Below are 12,286 nucleotides of genomic sequence, written 5' to 3'. Positions count from 1 at the left end.
TGAGTGTAGTTAACATAACTAAGGAAATGTATACAACTAATAATTGTGTGACCCAGTGAGTTATTACAAAGTGAATCCACCCATGTAACTACCAGCCAGACCCAGAAGCTGAAAACTAGAAGCCCCTGTGGCCTTCCCCCTCCACCTCCCCACAAGCGCAGTGCTGACACCAGGGCTTTGATTTGCCTTTGTTCCGGCCTCATGTAAATGGAGTCAAATTAAGTACCATTTTGCCTACTTTGAATATTGTGATTCCTCACCATTACAGAATCCCTATTGTGTGCAGCAGTGGTTCAGTATCTGTAACTGTTAATCATGTCCTGGATGGGAGAGAAAAGTATGCAGATGATTGTGACTGTTCTCACTTCCTCAGCTCCCCAATCAGCATGATAGACAAAGCCACCATGACTCCCTGGGAATGTGTACCTGCCTAGAAGAATAATTTCCAGAGAGCTCTTGCACACTTGTCGATCAGTCCCTATGAATCCATTTTCCATTGTAAGTCAAACCCTGTTCGCTTCACTGTGAATTCAACTCATGTTTGCTGAGCACATCCTACGTGTAGATCCTGGTACTGTGTGAGTGCTGCTGGGGAAGAAAATCAGCCAGGAAGCAGCTTACCCTAAAAAGGAGCAAGAAGACTAATACACAAATAACTAATTGAACGGTGTCATGTGATGGGAAATGATAAGGAGGTACAATGTGCTTTGAGCATTTTAGAATCAGAAGGAACCATGCCCATTTGTGGGGTCACAACAAGCTGTGGGATGAGTTTGAGCCTTGGAGGACCATGGCAATCAACAGGATGATCCGTGGAAATATCAACGCCCCAGCAGGTATACTGAGTGAAAAGAAACAAGCAAGCAAATAGAGACAATGAGGCATTTGTGGAAAGTGTTAAGTGTCCTGATTGGCTTAATCATGGGGAATATGGAGAATGAGATCTAAAAATCCATGTGGGGGGCTGGTGAGATGGCTCAGTGGTCTAAAGCACCTACTTAGAACAAGCTTGGCAAAGCACAGGGACCGCGGTTCAATCCCCCAGCACCACATGCCAGCCAACCCCGTCCCCTAGTGGGCTGAGCTGGCCACACACACACACACACACACACACACAAATAAATAAATAAATAAATAAATAAATTTAAAATAAAATAAAATAAAATAAAAATCCATGTGGGACTCCTTACTATTGAAAAAAAAAAACAATCCAAGTCCTCAGTGGGAGCAAATATTCTTTGAGTCTGAGTCATGGGTACAACTTCTTACCCTCAGAGTCAGGAAGAACTACTTACCTCATCTCTTGGACTTTCAAGAGAGGCAGAATTACCCAAACAGAAATATGTACTTGGGTGAGAACAATTTCTCCCAACCTCTAAGCCAGACAGCTTGTGTCTACCCTTTATCTCTGCATCTTTCCTCACAATCAACCACCAAAAACAAACTCCCCAATTCCTAAAATTCTCTCTTCCCTTAGCATTTGGGACACAAATTTCTCCTGGTTCTTCTTTACTTGTAGATATTTCTCCTCTACCTTGTTTCATGGGCGTTATCAAGGGGTACCATAATGCATTCCATACTTGTCTAATGAAATTATATACTCTAGCATACCGATAGCCTGCTGTGCATATCAGTAGCCGTGCCTGAGATACAGGAAACAATTTTTGTGTTCACCCACTTCATACAATGAATGACAATGTGTTTTCACCTGTACAAAAGTATCAAATTGAGATTTCACCCACACAATGTCCATGGATTGCATATGTGTCCCTGAGCATCATGGGGGGGGGGTAAAATACACCCACATCATTCTTCTGTTTGCAAAACATCTAATCTGCCATAATGGAATCTGGGTGTGGCTCCCAGTAGCTGTAGCTGAACAGGAAGCGATCTACATGTTCCCCACCTGCAGATAGACGGCAAGGTGTGCACAGGAGCTCTGAAGCAGCAGCAGGCAGGTTCGACCCATGAAATGTTCATGGTTGAATTTCTCACATTTACAATTAGTTTTTTTTCCAGAACAAACGATGGTAGTATGTTTACTGGAACTTATTTCAATTATTAGATGATTCATGTACTATATCTAAGTATATCATTAAATTTTCATTGCATCTCTACATTTTTCAATTTTATAACATTTCAGTTGGGTGGAAGAAAATTAGAATTGCTTGCTTTTAAGATTTAGATAAAAGTCCATAGTGAGTGTTTTCATACACATGTAAACAAGCAGAAGTATATTCAAAAAGGAGTGTAAGGGATGAATGAAAACTATAAAGGGAGCTTTATAGTAAGATGAGATTGTAGCACTTTGGATTGTCCCAAATGCACAATACACCGAACTATTATTAAGTCATTTAGTTTACTTGCTGACATCTGGCTACAGATTAAATAATTATAGCCCCAGAAGTTGTATTGTAACTAGTAAATTTCCAAAATTGCTTTTAAATTAAGTTCTTAAATTGCAACAATAAACAAAACACAATACACTTAAACAATACCGTTTATTTAAAAAAAGGTAATCTTAAAGTTACATCCAATCTTAAAGTTACATCCAAAAGAAGGCAAAACCACCTATGAATTGGCATATCTGTTTATTTGTGAAAACATCTTTAATTTGCTGACATGGCAAACAAATGTCAACTCTGCTAATGCAAAAAACATAATCTGCTTTGCAATTAACTTTATAGTTCAATTGCATTCAGACAACATGCTATATATGAAAAAATTACCAACTGAACTACAAGTATTAAATACTGAAAAATCAACAGTTTATTATAATTTATTTTATTTAACAATCTACGAGGTTTGCAGCCATCAGCAGTTCTAGCGCTATCTCAGGTGCAATGGGAAATTCGGGAATCTCAGTGGAGCTGTTAGTGTAGCGTAACTTGTAGGTAAAATACATGCAGACTTTTGAAAGCATATGTGAAGGGATCTCTCTAAAATTAACCTCATTGGTTTTGTTTTCAGCAAACTCACCTGGGCCACTCAACATGGCTTTTATTGTTCCTGATGTTAGTGCATGCTCTCTTTTTACAATAAATTCATGACCATCAGAAGATATCAATTTGACGTACATGTCATCCGGGCCTTCACAGCCACTGTGGGTTTTCTCTTCTCCATCCATTATGTTCTTATATAATTCTACTTTTGTTCCACAAGAACTTTCTTTAGTAGCTTCTCATCTGCACCACAGTGACCACAGCCAAGTCTGCCCCGACTGCTGCCGCCCCTACTCCAGGGCTGCCCCCCTACCCTACGATTAGTTTTTAAATTTTTTTTTCATTTGACTTTTCTTGTAGAAGTAGCACTCAGTACAAGGACACATGAAACACCTGGTCATTGTAGCTTTGGATAGTAGATAGAAAAAAAAAAAAAACCTTCAAAATATGATATAAAATACATGCCCAAATAGATAATATGAAGACATACTTTCAGTTTAGAAATTGACCCTAGAACTCCGCAACCAGGGCTTTATTCCTATCGTAATCAATCAAATGAAGTTGAGAACATACCTGTTGCTCCCATCTCCCAAACTAATCAGAATGTGACCTTCAACCATTAGTTTACCAGGTTCTAATTGATGTCACATTTGTTAACACAGCACAAATCGATCAGCAAAGGAACAAAGCAAGACTTCCAAATGAAACGCTGTAATTTTAAAACAGAATTGGTGCAGGGACTGGGGTTCAATCCCCAGTGTGCCGTCCTGGCCCCGCCCCCCAGGGCATGCTGAGAGGGTGATTTAGACTGAGTGTGGTGGTGCACACCTCTAATACCAGTGCTCTGGAAGCTGAAATCAGCAGGATCACTATAAGTCTGATCTGTGTAGTGTGAAATTACATTTAAAAAAATTACCAAATTACATTTAAAAAAAAAGAAGTACAAAGCCTTAAAACAAAGAATTGTGTAAAAAAAAAGTTTTGGATTTCAGAAAGATATAACATTGGCCTCATAGACAGCAAAGAAAAACAAACTGGAATTGTGTAAAAAAAAAAAAAAAAAAATTTGGATTTCAGGAAGATATAACATTGGCCTCATAGATGGCAAAGAAAAACAAACTGGCACTGCTGATGCCAACGTTGCACCGTGATGAGAAAATTGACAGAGAAACCAAGATAAAACTGAAGCCTGAGGTGGCAACTTTTTACAACGAAATCAAAGGAGGAGTAGATGTTGAGTTATGCAACAACTATGATGTAACAAAACATTGGCCAATGGTTGTTCTACTCAATCCTAAACGTGTAGCATGAAGTTTGAGAGTTTTCAAAGAAAATGAGAAGTACAAAATACCATGGAGCAATTTTCTGAGAAGATTGGGGCTGGAACTCATGCAAGACCATTTACAACAGAGGAAGAGCAAAATATTTCTTCCCAGGGAACTGTGCAAAAAAATTGTGGAGCACACTGGGGAGCTCCCAGGTGAACAGGCATGAGCAGCATCCCCAAGACCATCTACACCAACAAGGAAACCAAAAGATGTCAGTTGTGCACTACAAAAAAGACCAGGAAAATGCAACATACCCACTACTGGTGGAAGTGATACTTGGGCATGGTACATGCGATTTTGATTTGTGAAAACTGCCTTGGGTGTGACAACAGAAGCGAAGATTATTTTGGTTGCCCAGTCCTATTGGCATTTTCACTGTAGTTCACATAGGAATTTATTTTATTTTTTTCTCTTTTTATTTATTTGTGTGTGTGTGTGTGTGTGTGTGTGTGGCCAGCTCAGCCCACCAGGGGGCGGGGCTGGCTGGCATGTGGTGCTGGGGGATTGAACTGCAGTCCCTGTGCTTTGCTAAGCTTGTTCTAAGTAGGTGCTTTAGACCACTGAGCCATCTCACCAGCCCAGGAATTTATTTTTGATGTTATCTTTTAGTTTTTGTAAACAAGTACACAGCTGATGTGAAAATGTTAATGTTTATTTTAAATGTACAATACATATGAAGAATTTAATACCTTATTTATATTTTGTATTCCTGCTAACTAAGCATTATATAGCATGATAGGACATCCTGACAAAATAGCGAGACCAGCAGGATGTCAAGACTGTCCTATAAAAAGACCAGGAAAACAAAACACATGTGTCGTCAGTATAAACAATAGGTATATAGGATGTGCTGTTGTCATGTGTGAGGACTGCCTTAGGTGTCATAACTGAAGCAAAGATTTTTTTGATAGAGTTCTATTGGTATTTTCATTATAGTGCATACAGGAATTTATTTCTGCTGTTGTTGTTCTTTAGAGTTTGAAAGCCAATAAACAGCCAGGCATATAGTAATATGTATACCTGTAATCTGAACACTCAGGAGACTGAAGCAGGAGGGTCATCTCAAGTTTGAGACTGGCTTGGGCTACAAAGTGAGATCCAGGCCAGCCTGAGTTCATTGTAAAACCCTGTCTCCGATAAAATAAAAAGCAAAGAAACTCCAAAAAACAGTTGATGATGAAAGTTTTGATGCTTTTTTATTAAAAAATTATTTATTTGATACAAGGTCTCACTATAAAGCTCAGACTCATAGCAATCCTCCTGTCTCAGCCTCCCCAGAGTTGGGATTACAGGTGTGTGCTACCACACCTGGCTTCTTTGGCTGGCTAAACACAGGGCTGGCGCAGCATGTGGTACTGGGGATCCAACCCAGGTCCCTGTGCTTGCCAGGTAGGCACTTTAACCACCAAGCCATCTCCCCAGCCCCTTAATGCTTTTTAATAGACACTCAGTAACTATTAAACATTCAATACTTTATTTTTGATATTTTTTCCAATTAAGTACTCATTGTTTAATAGAATAAAATTTATAAAATTAAAATTAGTCATTCATCAATAGAAATAATTCTAAAGAAAGGATGTGGGTTTTTACCCATCAGTGTGCTGCTCTTTAACACAAAATTGCCATGACTCTCCAAGTGAAATGTTGGAACTCCTTAAGCCCCTTCCTTGGTCCATGCCCACATTAGACATTCTCTCAGGTGTCTCGCTCCTTTCCTCAACTTCAGTGTGACCCCGGTCATCCTCAGTACCCCCAAGTATGTCACTTATTCTACCTCCAAAATAACTTAGAAATCTCTTTGCTGTACCATTCTACTTCCCAATTAACTGAATCCTTTATGTTTTCAGGATGAGGATGGTGATGTAGGGGATTGAAATGGGATGAGTGTGAGAATGGCCAAGAAGATAAAGGGGATGAGGATGGGAATGAGAGAAGGAGAGGGGGTGGGAGAGAAAGAGACTGAAGTCACAGGGAGGAGATGGGCCCCAGTCAGAGTAAAACAAGAGTGCTGGAGGAAACTCTTCAGGGTCTACAATTAAGGGTCTCTAAGAGCACTTTCTTTTTCTCCTTTCCTTTCTTGTTTAATTAATTAATTGTTTGGCACAAGGTCTCACTATGCAGCTCAGACTCACAGTGATCCACTTGTCTTAGCCTCCCCAGTGCTGAGATCACGGGCTTGCGGCACCATGCCTGGTTTCGGTGGCTGGCACAGTGTACAGTACTGGGGGTCAAACCTGGGTCCTTGCACTTGGCAGGCAAGTGCTTAGACTGCCGAGCTATCTCCCCAGCCTTATCCTTTGTTTTCAAAGTTTAATGTTTTTATTATATTCAATGCTTAAAAAATAAAAATGCTGAAAATTCTTCTCCTTACTTTCTAAATGCCATTTCCAGTTCATTCTAACTCCCAGAAGCAACTTCTTCTAGAGTTTCTTTGTGCAGATACAATGAAGTATAAATATAAGTTCTTATTTTCACTAAAGCCTTTCCCACTCTGTCTTCACTTTGTTTAATCCTCTGTTCTGTCACTAACAATATACCTTGAAGCATCTTTTTGTCATTTCATAGTATGTCTTGAAGCATCTTATGTCATTGCATGGACATTGCACGCTTAAATAATGTTTTCCTGGGCCAGGGATATAGCTCAGAAGCATAGCGCCTACCTTGCAAGTGTGAGGTCCTGAGTTTGGCTACTAGGTAAAAAAATTTCCTAAAGTGCCAGGATCAAATATGCTTGAAAAGTATGTTCTACATGTGTTTTCATCTTAAAATGTCTGTAATTTCATGCCATAATAATCAGGCATTTCATTTTCTAAATTTGGCAACTTTCACTATAATTTGGTGGTGGGCTCGGGAGATAACTCAGCAGCGTAAGCACTTGCCCCACAAGTGCAAGGTCTCAAGTTTGATCCCGGTATTGCATTCCATGCCCCCTAAAAACCCAGGTACACTGTGCCAGCCATGAAACCAGGCATGGTGTAATCCCAGCCATGGGGAGGCTGAGATATGAGGATCATTCAAGTCTGAATTGCATAGAGAGGCCTTGTATCCAAAAATAAAAACAAAACAATAATTTGGTGGAAATAAATTAACCACCTCAGGTCTTGCTATATCCCAAATCTGCTGTAAGAATAACAAAAACATAGGGGATGGTCTGGGCCCGGCTTTCAGGATCTATGTGACCACCCAAGCCCAACCAGCAAAACAAGGCAGTCCAGCCAACCCTAGAAGTGCTCAGAGACCAACAAGGATGGAGCCTTTGCCTTGATCTTAATAGCCTACACCTCCATCCTCCCAGTGAACTTGAATGGGATTCTTGTAGAAGAGGCCTGAAAGCTACCTCAGAACAAGCAAGGCGAGCAGACTCCACCACAAGAACGGTTCTGCCCAGAAAGCCAGTTGCAGGCGCCCTGCACATGTCCTTTACCAGGTTTACTCCCTATCAGAGCCTGCCCCTGCTCCCTCAGCCCTGCCTCCTGGGCATCACTGAAAGGGAGCTGAGGAGCAAGTAAATGGTTTCCTGAGAATACTAGCTGGTTACCATCAGATTGTTGTTGGTATTTGTTTTGAATCAGGATCTTGCTATGCAGGCTGTCCCTGAGCTCATTGTGTAGTCCACGCTGGCCTCCAACTTACTCGATCCTCCCAAGTGCTGAGATTACAGGTGTGTGCCACCATGCCCAGCACCATTAGGTGTCTTTTCCTCAATAGTATGAGTATATCCAGCACTAGCAGAGGACAGCATGCCATGAAACTGCAACTTAGGGTGTTCATGTGATATGCCAAGTTCTAATATTTCTTTTCAGAAGAAGGGGAAGTTAAAAGTGGAATGAATTTTGTGTGGAAAGAAGCTACTGAGAGAAGTGATACATGGTACAGCCTCCTCAACCTGTTGGTTGCCTAATTGTCTTATGTTTCAAGTTCTACCTGTTGAAGAAATGTGGAACAAATCTTTTCATTCTTTGTGTGATTCTTCTGAATATCTGAAGTTATTATATTTTCAAATGAAAATACTCCCTTGATCATTTATTTGGCATTTGTTCAATAAATACTTCATTGAATTCAAGAAATTCAAGAATTCAAGGAAAAAGAACAGGCCAGGCATAGTGATGCAGGTAATCCCAGCATTCAGGAGGCTGAGGCAGGACGATCACCACAAGTTCAAGGCCAGCCTGGGCTACATCAGGAGTTCAAGGCCAACTCATAGTGAGACCTTGTCTCAAGGGAAATAATAAACAAGAAACCCAAGTGTCCTGTTGAGCAGTAGAGTGAGGAAAGTGAAGAAACCTGACTGTGAGTTAACAGCAGGAAATCAGCCAAATTACTAAATCAACAGTGGCCGGAAACTTCGGAACCTGTGGAATGGAGATAGTTTATCTGATTCTGGTTTGGACAGGAGAAAATGTTACTGTCAGGTTAGAGCCACTGCAGAAGCAGGCCCGGTGGTCTGTAGCAGTGCAGAGCTGCGTGGAATGAACGTCGCCAAGCATCCTCCACCTCTCACCTCCCGCACTGATTACTGAAGGGACTACCTTGAAACAGAATACGCAGCGGCATTAAGAACTCCTGCAGTGCTTGGATGGGAACAAATTTACTTGAGTGGAATTTTATGCATTGAAATGAATAAATTAAATGGTTTAAGTAACCATCTCAGTCTTTACAACAATGATACTATCTAACAGTTGAGAAGTTTTTTTAAAAAAATCCTGAACCTCAAATTTGGTAATGAATTTTGAGATCTAATCCCTAAAACAAAATCCACGACAGATACAGGGTGGGCTTCCCTAATGGTGACAACTTCTGCCCTGCAAGACACTGTCTACAGGATGAAAACTCGAGCCACACACTGGGGAAATACTAACTGCCCGTCATCTGACGGATGCCTTATGTCCAAAATGTAGGAACAACTCTTAGAACGCAACTGTAAAAGAGCAACAGCCCAGGGCTGGCGAGGTAGCTGAGCAAACAGCCCCTGCTTAGGCAAGCGCAGAGACCAGGATTTGATCCCCAGCACCACATGCCCCACCAGCCCCGGCCCCAAGTGCTCTGAGCCAGCCACTGAGACCTGGTGTGGTGGCGCACACCTGTAATCCCAGCGCTGGGGAGGCTGAAAACAGGAGGATCACTATGAGTCCGAGCTGCTAGGGAGACCCAATACATTAAAAAAAAAAAAAAGCAACAACTTATTCTTTATTTATTATGTATTTGTTGCAGGGGCGGGGCTGGGGCAGTATGTGGTACAGGGGATCAAACCCAGTTCCTGTGTTTGCCTAAGCAGGGGCTGTTCGCTATCTCGCCAGACCTGTAACAACCCTTTTTTGCGTGGGGACGGGGGAGGGCCCATGGGGTGTTCAGAGTCTCACTACTAGATCAGACTCATAGTGATTCTCCTGTTTACAACCTCCCAAGAGCTGGGATTACAGGCGCGCAGCACCACGCCCAGTCTCAATTGCTGTTTCAGTTCACCCCAGGGGCAGGGCCGGCAAGGCAGGCCTAGGGATTGAAACCTAGCTCCTGAGCCTGCTTTTAGGCGCTTTAATCCGCTGAGTTATTTGGCCTGGCCCAACAACCTATTTTAAAAGACAGCACAAGAGGCAGCTGGTGGCAAGCCACAGGCTGTGCTTTACCTCCTGGGTTGGATCTGATCCCCTTTAAGAAAACACTGATACAAGCAGAAGTCCTTCTTTCAAGAAAAATGGAGATGGTCTCCTCGCTCGGGATGATGAAATTGGAAGAGGCTCGTTCAGCCCTCCCCTGGGCTGATCCCTCTTCCAGAAGGCTCGCGGAGCGCATCTTGCAGGTCCTGCGCGATGTCCACCCATCAATGCCACGCAGCACAGGGCCCGGAGAGAGTCCTAGGAAGGAAGGGAGAAGAAAGGCATATCCGATGTCAGGAGGGCTTTCTGCTTGTTTGTCGCCTTGGGCCTCTTGTGTGTCACATTACTGTGGATAACAGAGTTCTATGTGAATGCAGACACTGAAAACACGCTGAGAAGCAGGTCGTGCAGTGTGATACTCTGCTTCTCATTTTTATGCGATCCTCTGGGCAGTTTCCCAGAGCAAAGCGCTGGTCCTCCGGTACGCTGTGTGTGGGCTGCGCCACTGGTGGGCAACAGCGCGGGGGGCAGCAGGCCCTTTTGTTCCCGCCCTCCGGAGCGAGCCTCCCCAAGTTTTCCTCACAAGGGGTGCAAGTTTGCCTGTTGCTGCCCACCATTTCATTCATCCTTGCCTGGGTTGAGACATGGCTGCTGGATTTCAAAATGTTCCCTCAAGAAGCAGAAGAGCCAGTACGCTCCTGAGTGTTCATGCGGCAGCACAGAGGGCGGCCCTCACACCGCAGGTCTGTCAGACGGTCGGTGTCATCTCCCCTCCTGAATCGGAAGCAGGATCTGAAGAAGGGGGCTCATCCAAGAGGAGGGTTAAACGAGCCTCTTCCGATTCCACCATCCCTAGAGAGGAGACCTTCTTCTCCACTTCCCTAGAAAGAAAACCTTCTGCTTTTGTCAGAGGAAAAACAGGACAGTGAGAAAGCACAGAACTCTGGCTTCTGTTTTGCAAACGGGGAAGAACCCTCACTGAAAGTCATCTGGGAGCAGAGATGGAGACTCGTCTCCCTGAAAGCTGAACCGGTGACGCCTTGGGATGGCTGACACAGGACTGAGAGATGGTGATGTCTCCTGGCATTGTCCTACGTGGACACAGCTCAGACCCTGCCTGCCATCATGTCCCTCTGTCCTGTGAGACTGAGTCACACCCATTAAAGAATAAGTAAAGTCTTGTGCGGTGTCAGAATCAAGACTCTTTAATATTCTGAAATAATACTTTTGTGGTCAGTGAAATAACTTTTTATTTCAATTCACACAATGGAATTTTTGCTTTTGTGTCTCAGGTTTATTTTGTATTTCTTTTCTTAGCACCCTACATTTTCCTTGTATTTTTAAACTTACGTACAATGTGCCTTTTGCGTAGCAGAAGATAGTCACATCCCCACCCCCACCCCCCCATCGCCAATCTACTTCAGTCGGTCAGCTGCCCAGGCAATAGTTCAGTTACAGATCTGTTACTTTTGTGTCTTGGAAAGGGCTGGTCGCTGTGGTGCATATGGCAAGAACCAATCCCCAACTGACAGGCCATTCTGCCTCTGTACTCTCCGCTTGCTCATCCCATAGAAAGCTCTAGACCACAGAGACCAGGGCCTGAATGATCCCAATCAGTGGGTGTTGGTGTAAAATAAATCTGCCTCCAAATCCTGGGTATTGTTTTGTCATTTCTGCTTGCCCTTGCATCTGTACAATTAAAAAAATTCAACCTATCAAAGTGAAATAAAATAAAATACAGCAAAATACAGACACCTCAGCAAAGAAGACATACATGTGGAATACAAGGATGTGAAAAGTTATTCTATGACATATAAAAAAGTATGTCATTATGGAATCACAAATTGAAACAAGTGTATTAGTTACCTTTGAATTACCATAACAAAATGCCTAAGGCAATTAACTTATAGAGAAAAAATTTATTTTAGCTTATGGTTCTATAGGTTTCAGTCTACCATCTAGGCAGTCTCACAGTCCCTTTCAAGGGCATGCCTGTCATGACCTAAGGACCTGTAATAAGGTTCTACCTCCTGACAATCCACAGCACCTCCCAATGCCTCCATCCTGGGGACCATATCTTTAACACATGGACTTTTTGGAGACTTTCGTCTGCATGGGGTCCCACGGCATGTGCGGATCAAACCTAGGTCCTTGCACTTACCAGGCAGATGTTTAGACTGCTGAGCTATCTCTCCAGCCCTCTCAGTAATTTTAAGAAGTAGTCCCAAGTAGTCCAATTGCATCTGTACAATTAAAAAAATTCAACCCAAGTAGTCTCAAGAGACCCAAAGTATAAGCTCTTTTGGGAGTGGCTTAACATTGAAAGTTCTTTGATAAAGCTGACTAAGAAGAAGGAGAATCTGATAGTGCATAGAGCCACGGGGTGCAAACAAGGCCAGGCTTCTGAGATGGAGGCTGACAG

At 42.7% G+C, this 12,286-nt stretch overlaps 2 pseudogenes; one reads left to right on the top strand and one right to left on the bottom strand.

Annotated features, from left to right (window-relative positions):
• Positions 1-2,788: 2,788 nt before the first annotated feature.
• Positions 2,789-3,127, bottom strand: LOC101576899 (annotated as a pseudogene).
• A 916-nt stretch (positions 3,128-4,043) lies between these two features.
• LOC111817330 lies at positions 4,044-10,917 on the top strand (annotated as a pseudogene).
• Positions 10,918-12,286: the final 1,369 nt, after the last annotated feature.

Source organism: Octodon degus, unplaced genomic scaffold (assembly GCF_000260255.1).
Source record: "Octodon degus isolate 3935 unplaced genomic scaffold, OctDeg1.0 scaffold00055, whole genome shotgun sequence".
Classification (NCBI taxonomy): Eukaryota; Metazoa; Chordata; class Mammalia; order Rodentia; family Octodontidae; genus Octodon; species Octodon degus.
Note: the sequence above shows the minus strand (reverse complement) of the source record. Positions and strands in the feature narration are given on the sequence as shown.